The following is a 24607-nucleotide window of genomic DNA, read 5'->3' as shown; positions in this document are numbered from 1 at the left end:
TAATGTCAAATAAAAAAAACCCACGTATTTTCAAAAATATAAACTCTTTTTATTTAACAAAACTGGGGGGCGGGGAATGAAACTCTGGTGAGACTGGGGAAAAGAGGTGGAGAGGGGAAAAGAGAGGGGGGGAAAGGAGAGGAGAAAACCTGGGAGGAGGGAGCTGGAAGGGGGAAGCAAGGGGAAGAAGGGGGAGGGGAAGTTCAGGGCTCAGGGTCTCACCAGACCAACTTGATTTTCATGCGAACCTGCTCCTGGGTTCACATGTGGCCTTTGATGTCCAGGCTGACAGCTATCCTGCCATAGATGACCGCATTCCTCCATCTAGTGCAGAGATCATTGACGTTGGGGGAGTCATTCCCTCAAATCTGAATAAGGTCCATGATCTCCACCCTGGACGAGGAAGGCGCCAGCCTTCTCCGGGCCCTGGCAGGCTCCTGGGAGCTGGCAGACTGCTCCTGGGGAGCAGTGGAGGGCTGGCTGCCAGTGGCTTGCTGGCTCATGTTTGGGGGCCACTGGGTCAGGGTCAGTGACTGCTCGCTCTGGGCTGGCAGGCTTGGAGCTGGCACAGGCACTGTGGCCAGAGTCAACCCTTTAAGGGCTTTGGGGAGAGGGGAAGGAGAGGAGTGTTCTTAGTTGAGTCTGGAGTGGCCACCAGGGCACCCTGGGAAGAATGGAGGCCCCCTATTTCGATATAAGTGTCTACACAGCACTTATTTCGAAATAGTTATTTCGAATTTGGAGTTATTCCTCGTGGAATGAGGTTAACCAAATTCAAAAGAAGCGCTCTGCTATTTCAAAATAGTGGTTTGGCTATGCAGACACTAGTAAAGTTATTTCGATATAACTTTGCTGTGTAGACATACCCTAACAGACTAACTTGGCTATCCCCTGATGCTCCAATGCAAGAAATGATAAATGCACATTATGAATTAAGCACTTGCACACATTTTATTAGGAAAAAAGAAGAACATAAAAGTAGTGGTTGCAGAAGACTTCTGATCATTTCATATTTCTAAAATGCACTAACTAAATAATGCTAAAACTCACAGACCTAAACAATGATTTAAATCAAACTTGTAAGGAGCATAGACGTTACGGTTTCATTCTCTTGAATGATAGTCGAAGAAAGCTGACAATTTGACTTTTGAAACAGTGTTCCAGAAAAATAAGGTTCTACAACATCATATGGTCTGCATGCTTTTTCCCCCGACTGATTGTCTTCAAAGTAAACTTAATAGCATACCCACTGTTTCACATGTATCAAGTTTAAAAGTAATTGATTTTACTATTGAACCACTACATTGCATAACCCGTATTCTAATTAGAGTTTATGAGAGTCAGTTAAAGCATAGTATGAAAATTTACATGAGGAAAAAAGTAAATTATAATACTAAGCAGCAAGGGGCTTCTGGATACAGCTGATCAATAATTTTCTAACAAAACATTTTTTTCCCATCAGAAAACAACAATTTCAACTAAACCAATGCTGCTCATAGATTCACAGATTCCAGGGCTAGAGGAAACCATTGGGTCTGATCTACATAACACAACCAAGGAACTTTTCCTTTCTGTCTTCAGGAAAAGGTTCATTTTGACAAATTTCTTGTTAAAAAAAATATCATCTGAATGAAATTAGAAAAATTGTCAATAAGTCTCGCTGTTTCAAAAAGAAAAACTTATATTTATGGCTTGAAACTTTTTTTAAATTTAAAAATAAAGGTAATTTAAAAAAATCAAAATCATAACTTTTTTTTAATTGAACTAATTCAGTTTTTTAATTTTTTTGAGTGTTTGACTTTTCATCCTGATTTGGAATGGGAAAAATGTTGACATCTCAAAAATTCTCATGGGCCAGCAAAATAGTGTCCTGCCTACCTCTACTTCTGGGTAGTTACAGAATCTAGGTTCTCTGACTTGGAAAAAAAAAAATCACATTTTATACAAAGCTGTATCAGACTTTAAAGCGCAGTTAGCCATTAGGAAGCAATTTAAAGGAACTAAAGCTATGCCTTTGTCTGGCTATGCCTAAAGAAGGATAAAAGACATTTGATATGGATTAAGTCAGGCCACAACTTTACTATTAGATGTGTGGGACTACCCAGCAGATAAACTGTACAGTGCATGTAGCCCCCCCACTCCTTTTCTTTCAGAAGCAACATGGGTTTAGATTTTGCTATTACTAGTGCTTCCCCACTCCCAGGAGTGGCGTGGATCATTGCTGGGACCTTACACTCCCTGGGGGGTGGGAATGGGGGTTCAACCAACTTCCCCCCTCCCTTCCATATAGGTCCATCCAACATATCCATTGCCAGGACCTTACCAACTACCCCCCTCATAGGAAAGGTAAGATGGAATATAATGATAGGGGGTTGGCTCCATGCTGTACCAGCCATAGGAGTCCCCAATTATCTCCAGCTTGCTCAATTACTGAGCACTTCGCCCTAAGTCCTTTCCCGAAGCCATTTATCCATTACTGTATATCTTGTTTTATGGAGTACCTGCATTGAACATCTCTTGAACACTTAAATAATGAATTGCAACATATTGCCTACCACATCCATCATGTTCTTCATTAACAGAACTCATCTGAACTTGCTGTAAAGAAGGTGAAAAACCCCCAACTGCACCTGGCAGTATGGAAAGAGAAAAATTCCTATCTTGCCTCCTCCCTCATCAGTAGGGCAGCTAGCGACATTCCCACAGCAGATATAGCCAATAACCTGGTATATTTATCTTTAGGAGACTATGCTCTTTATATAGTAATTAAACTTCTAAGACGTTATCTGCTCATACTCTATTATGATGTTCAGCATTATTCAAAAGAAAATAGTCACATTTAGGACAACTGCTATGTGGTGGCATGCCACACAACACTTGAAAGGGTTAATTAAAGTGGCCAGATAGGTCAATTAACTCCTCAAGCTTCACCTGGAGAAAGAGCCAGGGACTAATGAAATGAGGCTGGACAGGAATAGGAGGTGCCTGTATAAAACCCAGAAGCTAAGAGCAGAAAGGAACATCAAGAAGATAGGTTGCAGTCACTCTTTGAGACAGAGTTGAAAGGCTGGTGAACCCAGAAAGAGGGAAACCCAAGAAGGCAAGAAAGGCTCCAAGAGAAAGCAGAAAGAGAGGACAATGCAGGAAAGGCCGTCAACGGGTGGAGGAGGGGAAAATAAGCAGCTACCCCAGGGCACAGCTATTTAAAAAGGGCCAGGGCTCCTGGCTGCCACTATCACAGCAGCACCAGGCATTTGGGGACCTTTAAATTGCTGACAGAACCCCCAGTGCTGGCTGGGCAGTGCTGAAGGGCTGGCTGGGGGAGGCTAGCCCTGGTCCCTTCTACCCTACCCCTTTCCAGGGTCCCTTCCCCCACACCTTTCCCCCTGGCTCAGCAATTCTGTTGGCTGTCCTGAGTGCAAGCATGGGCTGCTGACTGTAGTGTTGTGAGAGCTTTGGGTTTCCCTATGGGCACTGGGGATGCAACACTGACAAGGCAGGGGACAATAGATTGCCTGATTTGTTATAAAACAAATTTGTTGCATTCCCCCTGGAAGCGGGAACAATGGAGTGACCTGTGCAGAGGGTTGAATCACAGAGAAAGCTGTGGTTCCAGAGTGAGACGATGAGAGAACAACAGGACAGACACTGCCAGAGAAGGGTGCAATGCCTGGCCAGAGCTATCCCCTGGATGAGGTGCCACTAGTCACGAGTGAATGCTGTCACATACTGGTATTTCTGCCCTTTGTTTCTCTTCCTTCACTACCTTTTCAAATGTTTTCCCTTTCTCTTTTCCTTCCTTTTCTCCTATACTAGCTTCCCAATTCTTCAATCTTGGCTCACAGCTCTTTTTCCGTTATATCTGTTAAAATGATCAATCACAAAATAGTTAATGCTGGCATTTGCAGTGTCATCATTAGGCTTAGCATTAATTGTAAAAGATGGATGGAAGCAGGGGAGCTCACACCTCCCAGAGTTACTGTTTCAGGCTGTAGATACAGGTATACATTACTGAATTCTTAATATTTCTTTCACATTTTGAAAGTGATATTTGCAACCATGAATATTAGAAATTTACTATTTTGTTTCTTAAATGAATGCTTGCAGCCTGTAGAATCTGAATACACCATATTGGCCATATCAAATGGCCAGGATCTAGTTCTATACCCCTCCAGGAGTAAATAGGAATCATCCTGTATAAATACCACTGGGCCAAGTTCTTCTGTAAATACACAACCCTTACTAAGGGGAAACACCTATTTAAGTCAATGACCAATTCAATAAATATGTCTCCTTTTAGCTGTTAGGAAAGCACATCAACCATGATATATTACCTATTCCCATGACAGTTCACTCCGTTAATTATATAGTTAACTCTTCTTAGTCTGCCTTCAAGATGGTCTGCAGCCACTTTATGAGTCCTTAAATATTCCAGGACAGTGTTTGTTTTGCCTATTATTTCATGGATTAAATCTACTGAGTCCCTATTTTATAGTATGTGATTACTTGCCATTCATTATGTGCAGATATGCATTTTTCCAAGGAGTGATGTCACGGTCTTTTCTGTTGCATTTGATTATCCCTTACAATATTTGATATATAACAAGTTAATCAATGCCATTGTAGCCCTTTACAAAGCAAGACATGTGTACTGATGAGTTCTTTGATGGCTGTTGAGTCCAATGCATGAGTGACTAGGTAGGACATACCCAGGCACCAGCAACACTCTGAATCTGAGCAGCAGATTCTTTCCTCCTCTGATACTGGTCATCACAAAGCTTGACTCCATTTGCTTCACAATGGTTCCTCACTCCATCTACAAACTGACTCCACCAATCACAGTGGCATTCTGAACTCCTTTCCCAACCATCCATAGAGAATCCCAAGTCATCCTTTCAAGCATCCCAAAATCTGTGCAGCAGTTGGTCTATCTTTACAACTCTAAGTGGGCTTCAGGAAACAGCACACTCTCAGGGATCCTGTTCTCCAACATTCAGGTCCAAGCCACCTGAATCTTTTCTTATTAATCAATGTTCCTATGAATGACATACCAGCACAAATTAACTCTTCCACATTTGTTACTCTTTTTTACCATCTTACAAAGAATTTTACTCAAGCATCTGATATGAAAGCTCTTTTGTCTTTTGGTATGTTTGGTGTAAGTTGTCTGTGTTTGAGCCACATAGAAGAGTGGACAAAACATCTCTCATATTTATGGATTTTCACTTTAGTTGACATCTTGTTATTTTTATGACTCTATTTTGCAAAAGATCAAAATTCTTCACATTGCTGATTCTACTAGTGAGTTCTGCATGAAGATCTACATTGATGGTAATGGTAGAGGCAAGGTAGCAAAACTGGTTAACAACAACCAGACAAATATCATTAAGGTGATACTTGGAACGGATTCTGAAGAGGTTTGGTTCATGACAACCATCTTCAAGTTTATTGCTAGCTCAAAGATTTTGCATGAAGAGGAAACTTGATAAGAAGTTGTAACTCAGTGTTGATGCTCTACAAGGGCTACATTATCTGCAAACGGGTACCTTATGATGATCTCCTTCACCTTAGCTCTGAATCTTACAATATTAAGCAAACTTCCATCATGTCTAGTGCTAAGATAGAAGCCTTCTTGAACATTATGGGACATATGATGATGCAGGAATGAAAATTAAATATTAAAATGTATGAGCCAGTACAAAACCCTCTATAATGTAAAAATAACATCCAAGAAAAATGTAATAAATCTGAGTGATATTTTACCTATGTTCTTTCTCAAACAGATGCAAATAGTAGTATTAAAGTACTTTCAGACAACTGTTAAGTTTTGAATTTGTTTTGAGTTTACAAAGAGTACTTTGGTTTTCTCAAAGAAAAATATTGTAGGTATAGAATACTAGTCTCCTCCCAAATATCCCAATCTCCCATCAGCTCCCTGCCTGGAGAGCAGGCTGACAATATTTCTCTAAACTGAAAAAACAGCACATAGGGCTGACCTGATGTTGCCATAAGTGCCACCTAAACATCCTTCCATGCCCCCAAAGTAGCAGACATGGGGCAGGAAAGAAAATATACAGATATGGGTTGGGATCTGGGCAGCAAAGCAGAGTGTGATTATGTGAGTACTTTTGATCTTAGAACCTGGATGAAACTATTAGATATAATCCAGCTAATACTGTGATGACCCTTTTTGGGAACCTTTTTGATGCAGAGGGGAAGGAAGAAGGTTCTGGATAGTGGAAGGGATCCAGGAGACTCCACAAGAGAGGTGGGAGTGGGGGAGGCCAGGATGTTGCAGAAGCAGAAGACTGGAGGTGAAATGGAGAGAGAATGAGACTGTTAAGCTCCCTTAAGCTTGTTGTGCTACCGGTGGGACTGTGACTGCACAAGCAGCCACCCAGGGACACATTGCCCAACCTTTTGCACTGTGCTGGAATGTCCTGCACTGGGGATCAGTTATGACTCCATGTGGTTCTAGCTTTTGCTCACCTTCAGCCCAAGCGGTCCACTGAAAAGTGTCTGGTGGTCCAGTTTTGAATCATGGACTACTTACTGACGACTCCTAATGTAGAAGAATCTTTAATGTACTATACCCTTAAGGTAACTCACTCAGCATATAAACAATTTATAAACTAATATAATAATAATTGCTATGTCTGTCTATGTACCATATGACAAGAGTGAACATACAGTATGCTGATACATACAAAACAACTACATTGCACTAACCTAGTCACATTGTACAACACAATCACGCAAAGTATATTCAGAGTCCAGATCTCCCTATTTCTCTATGATTATGTCAAGTACATCTGGTCCACAGAGCAGTTATGAATTTCTATAATAGCTCACCATGAACAAGTTCACTTTTAACTTTTCTTTTAACTTAAAAAACCCCTGAAATTCAAAGTCTGCAACTGTTATATGGTTCTCCAAACAAGAGTTTAAATAATAAAATCTCACATAGTTTTGATTAGAAACATCTGACCTGTATGTCAAAGAGTTTTTAAGATGTACAGTTATCTTTCATCCTTTACCTCTGGTCAGTGGGAGAACTGTGTTTTGAATATCATAGCTCGTGCCATACATGTGTAATCATCACATTAGACTTTCATAAACATATATAATTTATAACAGGTCAATCTTGGAAAATATCCTTTTTGTGAGCTGCATATGTATAAAGTACAGTACCTTCACTAAAAAGATTTTCTTTGTAACAGCATCTTGCGATCTTCAGTTTTAACAGATTTCTTAAGGGATCATGTTGAGTTCCCTCAGCATTACCGGAAATTTTTCAATAGCCCTGTGTAAAAACAAACAAGTAATAAGATTACCTACTGGTAGCATTTTAGGAATAAAAAAAGTCACAAGTAAGTCTTAAGCACATTTAAATGTTACTAAAACATGTTGCAAGAAAGAGAGAAACATCTTATTTCTCAGTGATAAATTGTTAAATTTATCCCTGTCCAATAGCATAAGATAAGTGCTAGTTTTAATTTTGAGTTTCTTCACTTCTGATTGTATATGCTTCAAATGTTTGTGTGATTGGGTGTAAGTCTTCTCACCAATAACTTAGGGTATGTCTACACTACCCCGCTAGTTCGAACTAGCGGGGTAATGTAGGCATACCGCAATTGCAAATGAAGCCCGGGATTTGAATTTCCCGGGCTTCATTTGCATAAGCGGGGCGCCGCCATTTTTAAATCCCCGCTGGTTCGAACCCCGTGCCGCGCGGCTACACGCGGCACGAACTAGGTAGTTCGAACTAGGCTTCTTAGTTCGAACTACCATTATTCCTTGTGGAATGAGGAGAAGCCTAGTTCGAACTACCTAGTTTGTGCCGCGTGTAGCCGCGCGGCACGGGGTTCGAACCAGCGGGGATTTAAAAATGGCGGCACCCCGCTTATGCAAAGGAAGCCCGGGAAATTCATTCCCGGGCTTCATTTGCAATTGCGGTATGCCTACATTACCCTCCTAGTTCGAACTAGCGGGGTAGTGTAGACATACCCTTAGTCGGAATCAGATTTAACTGGTGGGAGCTACATAAGTGAAAAATACTGCTTGGTATAGATAAGTTCTATATATCTTATCCATCAACTGAATATTCTATAATACAACTCTGTGAAAAGAAGCTTCCTGCCTCTTTCATGTCAAGTAATTTTAAAAAATGAGTAAAAATTATGGAGAGTTTTAAAAATTCATTAATTTGTATAGAAGAATGGAAATTCCTTTTAGAGTGCTCTCCAGGAATGATCAGCTGTGGCAATGTAATGAACTCACAACCAATAGCTGTTATGTAAGCTGGAAATCACTAATACCACTACAAACCCTAAAAATTAAACTCCTGCATAATATGCATTTAACAAGCAGACCAAAACTATTGAAGAACCCATTACTGTCTCTTGGGTACAAAAACAGGGTTTTTTTTAAAGAAATAAAAATGCAAAAAGCTGTATGAAAAATGACATTAAGGTTGTGACACCAGAGAACAAAAGCCAAGAAATTTAAAGTTAAGCTGACACTCAGTCCTTAAATCATGCTATTGTGCTTCTTTTTAAAAAGCAACAATGTGAGTTAATGACAAGTTGTCATCCTTAACTTTGAATTGCCAGAAGTTTGTCATTTGGTGTTTGTGTCACAACCTTAATGTTATTTAAATGTAGTTTTTAGTATCTATTATTTAAAAAGGTCTACTTTAAGACAGCAAAAAGCTTTGATGGAATAAACCTCAAAGTACACAGTATTGCTGGTATGCCACTTCATTAGAAGTAGTGCATAAAACATATGCTGTTGACAAATCTAATTCATTAAAGTTGAGATAGATGCACTTTAAAACAACCGGCTGGCATCATTATCTACAGTTCCTTTTATAAATTATTCCTCTTTTTTCCTTTTGACTGAACTTGTCACTGTTCCCTTTTCAGAGTGTGAATGTTATGCCTTAAAATTCAGTACTTTCAACATGTTTAGACAAGTCATAAGTTAAATAAAGTACCTTATTTACTAAAAATGAATTGTGTAAGCAGAAAAACCTACATAAATTATTTCAGTGATTTTAACTAAAGACTAGTAAAATTAAGTTTAAGTATACCAGTTTCAGATTGATCAATAACATAAAATAAAAATGTATTGAATAGGAAGAAAGAATTAAAAAGTAAAAGAGACAGAGTCATTCTGGCAGCCCTGTTGCATTGCCATGCAGATGATTTGGACTTAGAACTGAATTGTGCTCTGCAAGAGAGAAATCAGGCATATCGCAATGGTGACAGCTGACTGACACACTTACTTTTAAAGGGAAATTGCTAACTGCATTACTCTTAGAAAATGAAACAGTGCTGCATTATGTTGATTGTCTGGAGAAAGCTTTGAGCTGGCAAAGTACACTTAAGCAGAGAAGAAAATTTCTCACATATTAACTACAGTACTTCCTTTTCTGTGAATTAGATGTTCAATTAAAAGATGTTTAAATAAAAGTGGTTGTTCATCCTTCCTTGGACAAAATGTATGGCTGGCTACAAAGCTCCTCTAAAAGGTTCTTCAGTGAGAGAAATGAACTTTTAGTTTCAACAAAAACTACATAATGCTATACACAACTGGAAAATTATTATTGAACCTATATACAGTAAAACTCCAATAGTCCAGCATCCAATAGTCCAGCACTCCTGATAGTCCGGCATCAAAATGGCAAGAGCCTAGTGAGTGAGCTTTGGCAAAAAATGAGTCACAAGGTAACAGCAGCAGCAGCTGAACTGAGAAAAAGGGTAAAAAAGGCTTAAAAAAACTAAAACATTACAGTATACAGTATGTACAATAAAAAGGGTTAAGAACACTTTATATACAGTGTGTATATATATATATATATATATATATATATAAAACCATCTTATTGTACCCCCTGATAGTCCGGCATATTTGATAATCTGGCACCACCTAGGTCCCATAGGTTATCGGAAGTCTACTATATTAGAGATTTGTGGTTCTGTCTGTGGGTGAGTCCATCTGTGTCTGCCTGCAAGTCTATTTGTTCTAGAACTCCTCCTAAATCAGATATCCGAAAAGGTAACACACAGAAACCTGTTGGAGAACATTTTAACCTGCCCGGGCACTCATTAATGGATCTCAAAGTTACCGGCTGTGTCTACATTGGCGTGATCTTGCGCCAAAGAGGCCGCTTTTGCGCAAAAACATGCTGCCTGTCTACACTGGCAGGGAGTTCTTGTGCAAGAACACTGACATTCTAATGTGTGAAATCAGTGCTTCTTGCGCAAGAACTATGATGCTCCAGCTCAGGAATAAGCCCTCTTGCGCAACTGTTCTTGCACAAGAGGCCAGTGTAGACAGGCAACATGAATTTCTTGCGCACGAAAGCCCAATGGCTAAAAAGGCCATCGTAGCTTTCTTGCTCAAGAGAGCATCTACACTGGCACGGATGCTCTTGCGCAAAGGCACATGCCAGTGTAGACGCACTCATGCACAAATACTTTAACACAAGAGTATTTGCGCAAGATCATTTCAATGTAGACATAGCCACCATGTTGTGTTAGGCCAATTCCACAAGCCAAATAAACAGGAAAGCCTTGAAACTTAACTTCATTTACAGAAAAAAAAAATGTTCTGGAAGCACTTTATAGACTAACAAAACATGTAGATGGTACCATGAGACCGGAGTTATGAGTTTAGGATTCTTTCCTGTAGAGACTGTCCAGTTTGTCCAATATATATAGCAACGGGCAGGGCTTGACAAACCACGGCGAAATCTACTCACCAGCCCTGCACTGCGCAAACACAAGACCCGCATTGCGCATGTGTGCGCCGTTGGTGAACGGGGTGACCAGCTGAAATCTACTTGCTATGGTCGAGTAGATTCACTGATTTGTCGAGCCCTGGCAATGGGGCACTGATGGCATAGATCAAATTACTGGATGTGCAGTCAAATGACCTTTTGATTTGGTAGCTTATGTTGTTGGCTCCAGTGACATATTCACCAGTATAGATATGTGGGCAGAGTTGGCATCGTTTTTGGGTGCAGGGCTGGGTTTCTGGAGGCTTGTGATGTGGCATGGTTGCCAGAAAGAATTCGTTTCAGGTTGGGGGGGTTGTCTGTAAGCAAGAATAGGCTTTTCTCCCACGGCCTCAGAGTGAGGGATCATTTTCCAAGATGGGTTGTAGAATGCGCTGGAGGGGTCTGAGTTGTGGACTATAGGTAATAACAAAAGGAGTTCTGTTATTTTCTCTTTTGGGTCTATCTTGAAGTAGTTCATGTCTGGGTACTTTTTGGCTCTGTCAATTTGTTTTTTCACTTTCCCAGGTGGGTATTTCAGTTTTAGGAATGCTCTGTAAAGATCTTGTAGGTGATTGTCTCTGTCTGTGGGGTCGGGGCAAATTCAGTTGTATCTTAGGGCTTGGCTGTATACAATAGGCTGAGAAATGTGTCTGGGATGGAAGCTGGAGGCATGAAGGTTAGTGTAGCGGTCGGTGGGCTTCTGATATAGGGTGTCTGAAGAAGAGTGTTGTACCCATGAAAGCTCATGATGTTTTGTTAGTCTTTAAGGTACAGCCGGTCCCCGAGTTACGAATGTGTTACGGACCAAATGCTTGGCCGTAACTCGGAATGGTCGTAACTCAGAACCCATTAAGTTACATTGCGACCGCACTGTTCATAAGCGTGGATGGTCGTAAGTCGAGGTGGCTGTAAGTTGGAGACCAGCTGTACTGCTAGACTATTCGTTGTTGAAGTTTTTCCTCTTAGATGCCATCAAATTTGGTATGCAGCTTCCTCTTAACTTAAAGCAAGGTCAGGGTTTGTCTGTACCAGGAAAATGGGATGGGTGTGGAATGCCTGGAATTTGATTGTTTTCCATAACATGGAAAGGGAGAGGGCTGATAGAGGAGGGACAGGATGTTGGGGGAGAGGTGTCACAGAATTGCCACCTTTACTTCTGTGTTGCCTTTAGAGCTGTGCAGTCAGAGAATGGCGGCTGTTGGCCACGAATCCAGCTCTGAAGTCGATGCCCCACAAGTAGCACCACAGAAGCAAGGGTGGCAATATCATACCATGCCACCCTTACTTCTGTGCAATTGCCTGCAGAGCTGGGCTCTCAGTCACTAGCCACCAGTCTCTGACTGCCCAGCTCTGAACCCAGTAGCACAGAAGTAAAAAAGTGGCAATACCATACTATTCTTACTTCTGCAGTGGCTCTGCCTTCAGAGCTAGTTTCCTGGCCAGCAGCTACTACTCTCCAGCTTGTAACATGGTCCCCCGCCTTCTCATCAATATGCATGAGTAGTGACAATGAATATGTGATGACTGTCATAAATATTTACATAGATGGTTCTAGCTTCTGCTGCATACGTCACCATGTGCTACTGCACACAGTACACTCACCCCAGACTGTTAAAGCTGTTTATTCAGACACCCAATCAGAGACTCTTGTTTACCCAAGCAAGGTCCAATGAGTTTAAAGCTACGGCTCATAAATATTCATGGGGAGAAACTACTTAAGTTTTGGTTCACCTTTCCCGCTTGTTCGCTGTTTGCTGTTCGCTTCTTCTGCAGCGTTCCACCCTATCCCCTGTCCATGTCTATAGCTAGCTAGGTTAGTTAGAGGGTCGTCATCGAGTCTGTCCGTTAGTATAGTGCATCGGTTCTACGCTCAAGCGGCCAGGGTATTATATCGTGACGGGAGGCGTCGTGTTAGTTTAATTAGGGATTTTGTGTATCCAGTCTGGGTACAGGAGTAGCTCGTCTATCGCTGGTTCCAGCTGAAGGGCGGAATCAACCCGAAGGCCAGTGCCAGGCAACCTACCGGCAGTGAATCCTGCGTCCAGGAGCGGAAGGCCCCGGAGGAGGACTTCACCACCTGCCTGCATTCCACCCGTCCCCCCAGGGTCTACGAGGGACCGCCTCTCTGTTCCTCGCCAAGGGCTCGGAAGGAGCCTAAGGCTTGAGGTCGAGAGCACCGCAGAGGACATCGCTGCAAGGGATCGCCTCCTAGTCTCTCGCTAGAGGCTTTAATTAGCCAAAGGCTTGAAAGACAGGTGCATCACCTCCATCGTCGACAGCTGGATAGTGTAATTATTGTCTGTGTAATCCTTGTGTTTGTGGGGTACTTTACTATCCTCCTATTTCTTCTTGGGTTGGGATATTAAGAGTGTTCACCTATTTCCTTGTTGTACCTTTCAAATTTTTAAAATATATGGTTTGGCCCCTTTAAATTGTGTAACGTTTTTATTTCTCTGCAGCAAGTTAATCAACAAACACCTATGATAGATGAGGTTTGGTGGTATCTGCAACTTCCACTGAGGTTTAATTAATTAATTATTAATCAGATTGCAAATCTAGGCTTAAGCATCCTCAGTGTAACAAGCTGCCCAGCTCCAGAGGCAGGGCCACCATCCCCAACAACAAAGAATTAAGGATAGTGGTACTGTAACCCTCATTCCCACAATAACCTTGCAATCATTGCACAACTCCTGCTTGGGTCAAGATTCCTGCAACTACAATACCATGACATTTCAGATTTAAATAGTAAATTTCATGATTTCAGCTATTTAAAATATCTTATGACCATGAAATTGATTAAAATGGACCATGAATTTGGAAGGGTCCTAATAACACTCCATTATCATAGCTGTACAAATGTGCTGAATAACTGAAGATTTATGATATCATTAGTGTTTTAAAAACACATTAGATTTAAACTAGGGGTATTTAAAACAGATCACCACCCAAACCCTGTGCACCCTCCATCCCAAGTCACAACTCCCGCCTAGACCCTGCACCTGCTCCTACATTCCCCCTCCCCCTCCTCCGGCCAGAATCCTCTCCTTCACCCATAACCCTCCAAGACCCTGCACCCCAATTCCCTGCCCCAGGTCACAACCTCCCTCCTTCACCGAAATTCCGTCTCAGACTCCACACCCTCTCCTACATTGCAGTCCCCCTCCCTGAGCTTCCTTCTGCACCTAACCTCCATCCCAGACCCGCATTCCCTCCATAGAAAAGTATAGCCCTTTACCACTTACCAAAATCTTGTAGTGGCCCTCCGTCAAAAATTATTGCCCACTCCTCATTTAGACATGGAAAATATTGAGATTTTTAAGGCATATCAAACACTGAGATTTAAATATGGCCATTAATATTGTTACTTTGAATACACCATTTCAGTTGGAGAACAATAAACTGATATTTTAACAAAACTATATAAAGTACCAATAATATTACAAAATCAGTGTTAACATTTTCAAGTTAAGAGCTATCTTAATAACCTACATTTCAATCAAGGGGATTGGAATTGTAAGTAGGTCAAAGGAGACAAAAAAGATTAAGGTTATATAGATCTTGTTCTCTGATAAAATAGACAAAATTTTTTATAATGTATTAACATGTTAGTTGCATTTAAGGGTGGAAAAGTCTTCTTCTTCCTGTGGATTTTTTGCATGTTGACGTATTTTATATAAACTAATGATGTTTTAAATTGCCATAATATTTCATTATACTGTATAAGGGAAAAGTGTATGTATTTGAGGCACTTATTTAAATACTGTTTAAATAGAGATTGATCACAGGAATTTTGCTTATCTATAAAAATAATCAAGAGGAGAAAACGATGTTTCAGCTGAAAATTGACTGGGTGTAAATTAGGTTAACATATAAAGGGAACAATGAACATTGTCTCTGAAGAACAAATACGATATATTTTTAAACAGTGAAAATGAAGCTATATATATATATATCTGGTTCATAAATAGGTAGCACAAACCATAAAGAAATTATTTCAAAATTATAAGGTGCAAAAAAAACCTGGGGTGTTTGTAAAAGTGACATGTATTTAATATGACAAAAACCTTGCTATATTGTATGGGTTTCAGGAGTCAAAGAAAATTATTCTGAATATTCTGCCCCACACTATAAAAAGTAACTGAGAATTGATATATTGTCGGTCTTCTGTAATGAATAGTAATTTAGCCATTTGGAATGGAAATCCATCAACCATATGAAGAAACTTGCACAGATACAGACAGACATCATCTTTCTATCCAAGTGCAAGAAGATGGACATCGTACACAAAGAACTGAAAGTGAACAATCCAGTGTTCATTTTTTTAATTGTATCCTTTGGTATACAGGCAGTCCCCGGGTTACGTACAAGATAGGGACTGTAGGTTTTTCTTAAGTTGAATCTGTATGTAAGTCGGAACTGGCGTCCAGATTCAGACACTGCTGAAACTGACCGCCAGTTCTGACTTACATACAGAATCAACTTAAGAACCCCACGTCCCCAAGTCAGCTGCTGCTGAAACTGATCAGCAGCTGATTCCAGGAAGCCCGGGGCAGAGCAACTCTGCCTCGGGCTTCCTGTAGTCAGCGCTGGTCAGTTTCAGCAGAAGCTGACTTGGGGACGCCTGGGGCAGAGCAGCTGGGGTGCTACTGGACCAACCCAGCAGCACCCCATCTGCTCTGCCCCAGACGTCCTGATTCAGCCGCTGCTGAAACTGACCAGCAGCGGCTGAATCAGGACCTGCCGGGTTGGTCCAGTAGTGCCCACGGGCGCTGCAGGACCAATCGGCAGCGCCCCAGCTGCTCTGCCCCAGAGTCCAAAACAAAAGCCTGGTCTGCTGGGGGGGGGGGGGTGCACACTAGCTGCGCCCCCCCCCCCCAGCAGACCAGGGACACGGGGAGCAGAGCCGCAGCGGCAGCGGGGTGCCGCGCCTCTGAGGCTTTGCTCTGGCAAAGCCTCAGAGGCGAGGGACCCCGCCACGGCTGCGGCTTCAGTCTGGGTGCCTGTGGTCTGCTGGGGACGGTCCCCAGCAGACCACAGGCATCCTGACTGAAGCCGCAGCCGCGGGGGGGTCCCGCGCCTCTGAGGCTTTGCCAGAGCAAAGCCTCAGAGGCGCGGGGAACCGCCGCTGCTGCCACTCCAGTCTGGGTGCCTGTGGTCTGCTGGGGACGGTCCCCAGCAGACCACAGGCACCCTGACTGAAGCGGCAGCCACGGGGGGGTCCCGCGCCTCTGAGGCTTTGCCAGAGCAAAGCCTCAGAGGCGCGGGGAACCACCGCTGCTGCCGCTTCAGTCAAAGCGGCAGCAGCGGCGGTTCCCCGCGCCTCTGAGGCTTTGCTCTGGCAAAGCCTCAGAGGCGCGGGACCCCCCGCGGCTGCGGCTTCAGTCCGGGTGCCTGTGGTCTGCTGGGGACCGTCCCCAGCAGACCACAGGCACTGGGTGTCAAGGGGCAGCAGCAGCGGTTCCCGCACTTCTGAGGCTTTGCTCTGGCAAAGCCTCAGAAGCGCGGGAACCCGCCCGGTGCCCCTGGTCTGCTGGAGACGGTCTCCAGCAGACCAGGGGCACCGGAGCAGCTTACGAACGGGGCTTTCTGTCCGGGGCGAGAAAGCTCTGTTCGTAAGTGCAGAGCCGACGTAAGTCGGATCCGCGTAAGTCGGGGACTGCCTGTATATGGTTGTGACTATTTTCTTCCACTATTTGATCTGAGGAAGTGGGTCTGGCCCACGAAAGCTCATCATCTAATAAACCATCTTGTTAGTCTTTAAAGTGCTACATAGTCCTGCATTTTGCTTCTGTAATGAGGATATTTCTAAAGAATATGTGCTAGAAGAGACATTAATTAGATAAGAATGAGATGGACACTGCCAGAATTCATAAGCAAGCATCCTCCTCCTCCTCTTTCCAGACCAATACTTAAGCTTGATTAAATTCTTTTCCATCAACATATTAAACAGGGAACAAAGTAAACAGTAGAAAAAAATATATTTATGGTGCTGAAAAATTTACAATATTTTTGGAAATCTAGATTTCCCAAAAGCGACAAGGAGTCCTATGGCACCTTATAGACTAACTCTAACAGATGTATTGGAGCATAAGCTTTCGTGGCCAAAGACCCACTTCATCAGATACATCTGATGAAGAGGGTCTTTGCTCACCAAAGCTTATGCTCCAATACATCTGTTAGTCTATAAGGTGCCACAGGACTCCTTGTAGCTTTTGCAGATCCAGACTAACACAACTACCCCTCTGATACTAGATTTCCCAAAATTTCCAATGGCACTGAAATATCCAATGCACAGATTAAAAGATACGGAACACACAGCTTAAAAATAACACAATATTTTATTAATTCCATTTTATCTATATTGCTTCCAGCTTTCCAAGTTAAGTGAGACTGGGTACACATATTGTGATGTAATATACCTATACTGCAGTCCATGAACTTCTAGAAACCAAGCCCACTTTCTCCAATATTCAAAACCATATGAGCTATCACTCCTTTTAAGACTGGCAGTAATGAAGCACAATGAAACTTTTTTTTATTTTTTCCTCATGAAAATTTGTTTTTACTACTAGAAGTGGATGGTAGGCTTCATTCCCCTTACAGAGACAGTCTATAGAAAAACCATCCACAGCCAGCCATAGAATATTAAAGAACTCTATGCAGTCAAGAAGGAATAAATAATTTTGCATAATTCCTGACAGTTTCACATCACTGTAGAGAAAACTTGTGACAGTGTTAGATTTTTGAGGGGAGAGGAATGCTATTTTTCTGAATGGAAACTGTAAAAGAAAAGTCCATCTTTGAAAATATAGGTTGCCCCGACTTGCGATCGGTTCCGGAGATAGTGTCGCAAGTCGGGGGCATCATAACTCGAGTCTGCATTTACGACAGGCATCATAAATGCGGGGCCGAGGACGCAAGTCAGGGGATTTTGGCCCCTTCCGCACTTATGGAAAAGTTCGTAAGTGCGGGGGGGGGGGGGGGGGGGGTCGTAAAGCGGGCCATCGCAAAGCAAGGGTCTCCTGTAAGTAAATAATGGCTGAGCAAATAAATCCTGCTGGAATGTTAGTAGAAGTTACAGAAGTCACACACATATAAGAAGTCTAACCAATAATATGTGATTTGAAAATGAGAGGATTTAAATCCATCACCACACTAAACAGGGAACAAGAGAAGATGACCTAATATTTTATACTTTATGAAATATTAGCTTTTATACAAATCTAGAGACTTGAACACACTGATGCTGCAAGTTAAAAAAAAAAAAATCAAGCATGAGACAGGACTGTGTCCGGGTTCCTGGTAGCTGAATCATTAATAGGCAGAGCTGCTGCACTGTCTGCGACACAAAGTTCCCTGGTACATAAAGATATCCCTAGAGATCTCCACTTGGGCAAAGATGTTCATAAGCTTGGTCGCCACTCTCTTAGTGCTACATAGCAGTATTCTCTTAGTACTCATGGAGTGTAACATCACAGCTTTGGGATACTGAGAAGCATTGTCTACTATGATGATGATGAACCAGCAGTATTCTTCTTGAGGGCACTATGTCAACTCCATTCTGCTGAAAGGATATAGTCACGAGTGGGAGGGGAATTAGTGGAATTTTCTCAACTGGCCGGGACGCAGTAAGCTCACACTCTGGTCAGGAAGTGCAAAATTCTGCTACTTCCCAGTGGATCCCTTGCTATAAAGGAAGCAGGTCAAATCCACACTGTGGCTTTTCCTTCCCCAGGTGCTCCACAGTTGGTATGGCATTCGCAAGTTTCATGACCTCTCTCCGAGGCACCAAAGGCTAGTGATAAATATCTTCCTTTTGAAGATCCTTGTCTACCTGGTATAGAAGGTCTCCCTGAATCTCAAAACAGAGGAACTCTTGCCACCTGGTCATATGCTTGGCTCAGAGTATAGCTTGTTCATTGGTCTCTCGAAGTCCAAGAGAAGTGTCAGGATCACTGATTTAGGTAACAGAGCTGGTTCCTACTCCTTTCAGCCAGAGGCCTGGTTCTTCTGGGCTGATGCTAAGCATTAGGAGGTCCCCTGCCCAGGATCTGTAACTTCCCCCATACTGCTTCCAGTCAATCGGGTTGTTCCTAAGTCCAGGGGTTGGTGCTCCACAGAAGGGGGTCCTAACAATTCAGTCAGCAGTTATCCAAACTAGCCCCAGTCCCTGGCCAGGATCATTGGACAGGCAAAGGTCAGGGCCAGGCTGATCATCAGGGGTTCTTCATGCTTCTCCAACCTTAAAGTCACTTGGATGTGGGGACAAACCGTCACAGCTCCATGCAGTATAATGGTGCCAGGTTAGGCACCAGGCACACCATATCAGGGTCTGAGCAGGGCCTGAATTAATCAGCCCATCTACTTCTGTTCCATTTATCTACTGCAGGGCAGTCAGCTTTGCTGAGTCCCAATGGCATGCTTATGCTTGCAGGAACCAAAGCTTCCATGAAAAATCATGGAAGACAGGGGAGATTCCAGAAGACTGGAAAAGGGCAAATATTGTGCCCATCTATAAAAAGGGCAATAAGAACAACCCAGGAAACTACAGACCGGTCAGTTTAATGTCTGTCCCAGGGAAGATAATGGAGCAGGTAATTAAGGAAATCATATGCAAACACTTGGAAGGTAATAAAGTGATAGGGAATAGCTAGCATGGGTTTGTGAAGAACAAGTCATGCCAAACTAATCTGATAGCTTTCTTTGATAGGATAACGAGCCTTGTGGATAAGGGAGAAGCGGTGGATGTCATATACCTAGACTTTAGTAAGGCATTTGATACGATCTCGCATGATATTCTTATTGATAAACTAGGCAAATATAACTTAGATAGGGCCACGATAAGGTGGGTGCATAATTGGCTGGATAACCGTAGTCAGAGAGTTGTTGTTAACGGTGCTAAATCCTGCTGGAAAGGGATAACAAGTGGAGTTCCACAAGGGTCTGTTTTGGGACCCGTACTGTTCAATATCTTCATCAATGATGTAGATATTGGGATAGAGAGTACGCTTATTAAGTTTGCAGATGATACCAAACTGGGTGGGGTTGCAACTTCTTTGGAGGATAGGGACATAATTCAAAATGACCTTAGCAAGTTAGAGAAATGGTCAGAGGTAAACAGGATGAAGTTTAATAAAGAGAAATGCAAAGTGCTCCACTTAGGAAGGAACAATCAGTTCCATACATACAAGATGGGAAGCGACTGTCTAGGAAGGAGCATGGCGGAAAGGGATCTAAGGGTCATAGTGGACCACAAGTTGAATATGAGTCAACAGTGTGACGCTGTTGCAAAAAAAGCAAATATGATTCTAGGTTGTATTAACAGGTGTGTTGTAAGCAAAACTCGTGAAGTCATTCTGCCGCTCTACTCTGCACTAGTTAGGCCTCAGCTGGAGTACTGTGTCCAGTTCTGGGCGCCACATTTCAAGAAAGATGTGGAGAAATTGGAAAGGGTACAGAGAAGAGCGACAAGAATGATTAAAGGTCTAGAGAACATGACCTATGAAGCCAGGCTTCATGAACTGGGCTTGTTTAGTTTGGAAAAAAGAAGATTAAGGGGGGACATGATAGCGGTTTTCAAATATCTAAAAGGGTGTCACAAGGAGGAAGGAGAAAATTTGTTCCTCTTGGTTTCTGAGGACAGGACAAGGAGTAATGGGCTTAAAGTGCAGCAAGGGAGGTTTAGATTGGACATTAGGAAAAAATTCCTAACTGTCAGGGTGGTCAAATATTGGAATAAATTGCCAAGGGAGGTGGTGGAATCTCCCTCTCTGGAGATATTTAAGAACAGGCTAGACAGACATCTGTCAGGGATGGTGTAGACAGAGCTTGGTCCTGCCTTGAGGGCAGGGGGCTGGACTCGATGACCTCTTGAGGTCCCTTCCAGTCCTATGATTCTATGACAGAGTTTCATTCCATGTACGGGCAATCCCTGGACCTGTGCCTCGAGCCACCTCATGTAAAACTCCAGTCCCGATCTTGAATGGTGCAAGGGTTGCCTTCTCAGGGTGCCTGGGCACTGGGCTGCAGTGGGATTTCCCGAGTCCTGGGTTAAGTAGGGACCCTGGCTTAGTCTCTCGTAAGGCCATGGTATCCCAAACAAGGAGATGGGGAGACAGTGCTGGGCTATGGAGTTGGGTCATGAGGGTACCCTGGAACTCCTAAACCCTTTGGGGGCAAGGGATGGGGAGAGGATGCTGAAGCTCCCCCTGATCCTGGGGCCACAGGTAGCTCCATGTGTCAGGGCTATGGTACTCTTGATTGCCCTGGGGCTCAAAGGGGGTGTCCTCCCCTGGGTCCTGGTAGCCAGGTAGCTCTCCATTAGTTTGATGGCAGTGGCTATTAGGGTGATACTGTACAACACATTCCCTCCCCCTGTCAGAGGATAAGATCTGGGTAACCTACTTGAGCAGAGTCTGAAAAGTAACCTATGCCCCGGTCTTTGGATATGTCTAGACTGCATCCCTCTGTCAGCAGAGGGATGCAGATTAGGCAGGTCAACATTGCAAATGAGGCAGGGATTTAAATATCCCTAATTTGCATAAAAATGGCTGCCACGTTTTGCCGACTCAGCACTTTGTCAGCAAAAAGCAACAGTCTAGAGGAGGATCTGTTGAGAAAGAAAGCCTTTTTCAACAGATCCCTTATGCCTCCTGCAAGGCATCCCTTATGCCAATGCCTGCAAGGAGGAGGAAGGGATCTGTCGAAAAAGGCTTTCTTTCTCCACAGACCCCCCTCGAGCCTGTTGCTTTTTGCCGACAAAGTGCTGAGTCAGCAAAACACGGTGGCCATTTTATGTAAATTAGGTACGGGATATTTAAATCCCTGCCTCATCTGCAATGTCGACCTGCCTAATCTGCATCCCTCTGCCGACAGAGGGATGCAGTCTAGACACACCCTTTGTATCTAGCTTCAGCCATCTCCAGCAAGCATCACAGAGCTTTTGGGCAACGAGACAGAGATGGCCTCCTGTTGGGTACTGCTCCCCCTGGAAGTATTGTTGGAATGTCTCTTCCGAGATATTTAGGGCATCGAAAGTTACTGGCTTGACCTGGACATAGTCCTGAGCCCTGATGGGGTCTAGTTTGCGGTGTGCAGGGCTGGGCTACTCCAGTCAGTTATAGGGCCAGCACAGCTGTCCACTGTTCCTAGGTCCACTGGGTTACCAGAGCCCCCCATTCAAAGGTTTCCAGCCACTCACTTCATCAGTGGCTCTATCTCCCTTCCTGGGCTAGTCTCACAGACGTCTCTCTCTTTATTTTCCGTTAGTAAGTCCCTTCAGCAGGGCTAAGGTTATACCCACATTCTCCACCACTTGTGACGAGGTCCCTGATGGCTGAATATCCTAGTGGGTAGGTTGTTGAGTAAGCAAGTTGAAAAGGTGGGGAGAAGTAGGGGGCACTGGGACACTCAAGCTTGGGATGTGGTGCCAAGAGTACAGATTCCACTTAGAGCTTCTCAATAGATTCTCCCGTTTTCCCAGAGGGGTAGAGTGGGGCTTACTTGCTCCTGTAGCTGCTGAGTGGACAGGCTCTGGTCTGCGTCTTTAGACTGCTGAACCAGGCTCCTGACTCTTTGCTACTCAACCCCCAACTGAGACAGGCTCCTTCCTTTTCACCTCCCTCCAGGTCTAGCATTGGTTGCAAGTAAAGTAGAGCAGAGCTAGAGGCTTTCTTTATCCCAGGCCTTCCTTTCTCCGCTTGCTCACAATCATAGGTGAGAAACCAGGAAGAAGCACGGGAAAGGAATTTGGATCATTAGTTTTTGTAGATACAGGAGACCAGTCTCATTAAAGTGAATTATTTTATGAAGTACAACAATATATTACAAGATAAGAGACATTTGACTACTATAATCATAACTCAGGCAGGCTGAATATGGAATGGGAAATTTTTTTATGAGAATCCTGAAGACATGTGATAGCATGTCTTTATTAATTTTAAAAAGTTCATACTAGACTGAATATGATGCAAGTATATATTTCATGTTCCTTAACATTTTCATTTAAAGAGTAATTATTTTACATTGTTACATAACAGTGTTATCACTGTAGTAGCATAGGATCATCATGTATGTAATGTTTTGATGACAAATCTGTTCTCTTGATCCCATACATTTTTGTGTCAAAGTGAGAACACAATCCTGTATAGAAATACATTTAAAATAAAAACAAAAACTAGAGAACTTGGTAAACACATAATGATCTAATTACCATCACATAAAAACACAACTTCATCACTATTCAGAGGATAAAATTACTTCCCTTTTTAAACTAATGCATTGCAATTTCAGCTGTCTAATCATTATAAGTCTCGGAACTAAAGGAATTAAACCTGAGAAATCCCCAAGCCATTAATAAACCTCCATATTAGGTCACTTACATCTTTTGAGTTTAGATTCAAGGTATCTTTCTTTGTTGATGTTATGTAGTGCAAGGGAAGAGGTTTGTTTACTGTGTAACTGGAAGTGTTATTTTAATGAGTATTCTGGCCTTGAGTTTACTATTTTGTAGGCTGTATTGCCTATGGTTTTGTTTTCTAGTTTGTGAAATTAAGTGCCTTTGCAGCATCCCTATGTAAAATAGATACATTAAAAGGGACATGAAGATTAAAATTTACCTGTAAGTTAGGTTCATTTAAAGTCATCATAGCACCACAATTTTGTTTTCTACATCTCAGCAGAGATAATTACGTTAAAAAATGTACTCAGTTCTACTGAATGTGGTAACTCTTTTTCTGGGGAGCAGGAAAAACAATGGGGCATCTTTACTATTCCCTACTATATTTAGGTTTTGACAGCGGGGAAAAGAAAACAGACCTACCTAACTGAATCCAAGGAGAGAACAGGAAGTGACTTGACCAGGTGAAGGCACTGACCCACCATGCACAAGAAGCAAAGGGGAAGGAACTTATACCAGAATAAATTCTCTTTCCTAGTCACTGATGAGCAGTGCCCACCCTCAGCATCAGGCAGGACCAGTTTCTAGGATCTACGGTGTGTTTGTGCCTGCCAGGCTAGTCACCTTTTGTTTGTTTGAAAGGTGGGAAGGATTGGAAAGGAATTTTTCTTTCCATGATCAGATTGGTAGAGTAGATGTTTGCACCTTCCCCACAACAGGTCAGGCAAAAAGGTTAGGTCAAGATGTTTCAACCGAGTAGATAACAGGTATGGCAGGTGTCCTGTGCAAACACTTGTGAGAGACAGACAAGGTTCCCAAATCAACCGAAGTTGGAAGTAGATTTAGAGTGAGACATCTCCTAAGGAAGCTAGAAAAAGAGGAATTGGGGTGCCTAACATCTGGTACTGCAGGGGGACATGCTCCCTCTTTTCTGGGCGCCCCTCCCTTAACTCATATGAAGGGAGGGTTGTGGAGTCCTAGCAATAGACCTGATTGGGAAGGAGGAGGAATGATGGGAGCCCTCCCAAATAGGTGAAAATTATTAAAGAAAGATGATCTGCACAGTACAATTTACTGCAGCCTAATTAAATCACATCCATCTCCTCTTCTCTTTATTTTTACATGGTTAGGAAAATAAGCATGCACTTCCCTTTGCTTTTTGCCACCCAAAAAGCAAACATGTAAAAGTGATACTGGTAGATGGAACATAACTGATTTTTTTTGTCCAAGATGAGAGAAATGCAAGGAGTAAGGTTGAAAACTGAAGTTTTCTTTAAAGCACTGAGGTTGCAAAGTCACGCACTCAAAGTTAGGAAATGCCTGAATAAAGGATGTCTAAACAACCATACTTCAACCCCACTGTACGCCTAAAATATGAATAGGCTTAGAAGGGTTGAATCTTAAATCAGACAATGTCAGTTTCATTG

At 42.8% G+C, this 24607-nt stretch overlaps 1 protein-coding gene across 9 annotated transcripts in view; it reads right to left on the bottom strand.

Annotated features, from left to right (window-relative positions):
- Positions 1-24607, bottom strand: part of KIAA0825 (KIAA0825 ortholog) — a 386099-nt gene that overhangs the window by 356922 nt on the left and 4570 nt on the right. For all 9 annotated transcript variants that reach the window (XM_075932132.2, XM_075932137.2, XM_075932129.2 and 6 more), the window contains one exon: positions 7192-7303. The gene's annotated coding sequence lies outside the window, so the exon portion shown is untranslated. The remainder of the gene's footprint in view (positions 1-7191; positions 7304-24607) is intronic.

The sequence above is a fragment of the Pelodiscus sinensis genome, chromosome 6 (assembly GCF_052426305.1).
Source record: "Pelodiscus sinensis isolate ZL-2025 chromosome 6, ASM5242630v1, whole genome shotgun sequence".
NCBI classification, from domain to species: domain Eukaryota; kingdom Metazoa; phylum Chordata; order Testudines; family Trionychidae; genus Pelodiscus; species Pelodiscus sinensis.
This window is presented reverse-complemented; position numbering and strand designations above follow the sequence as displayed.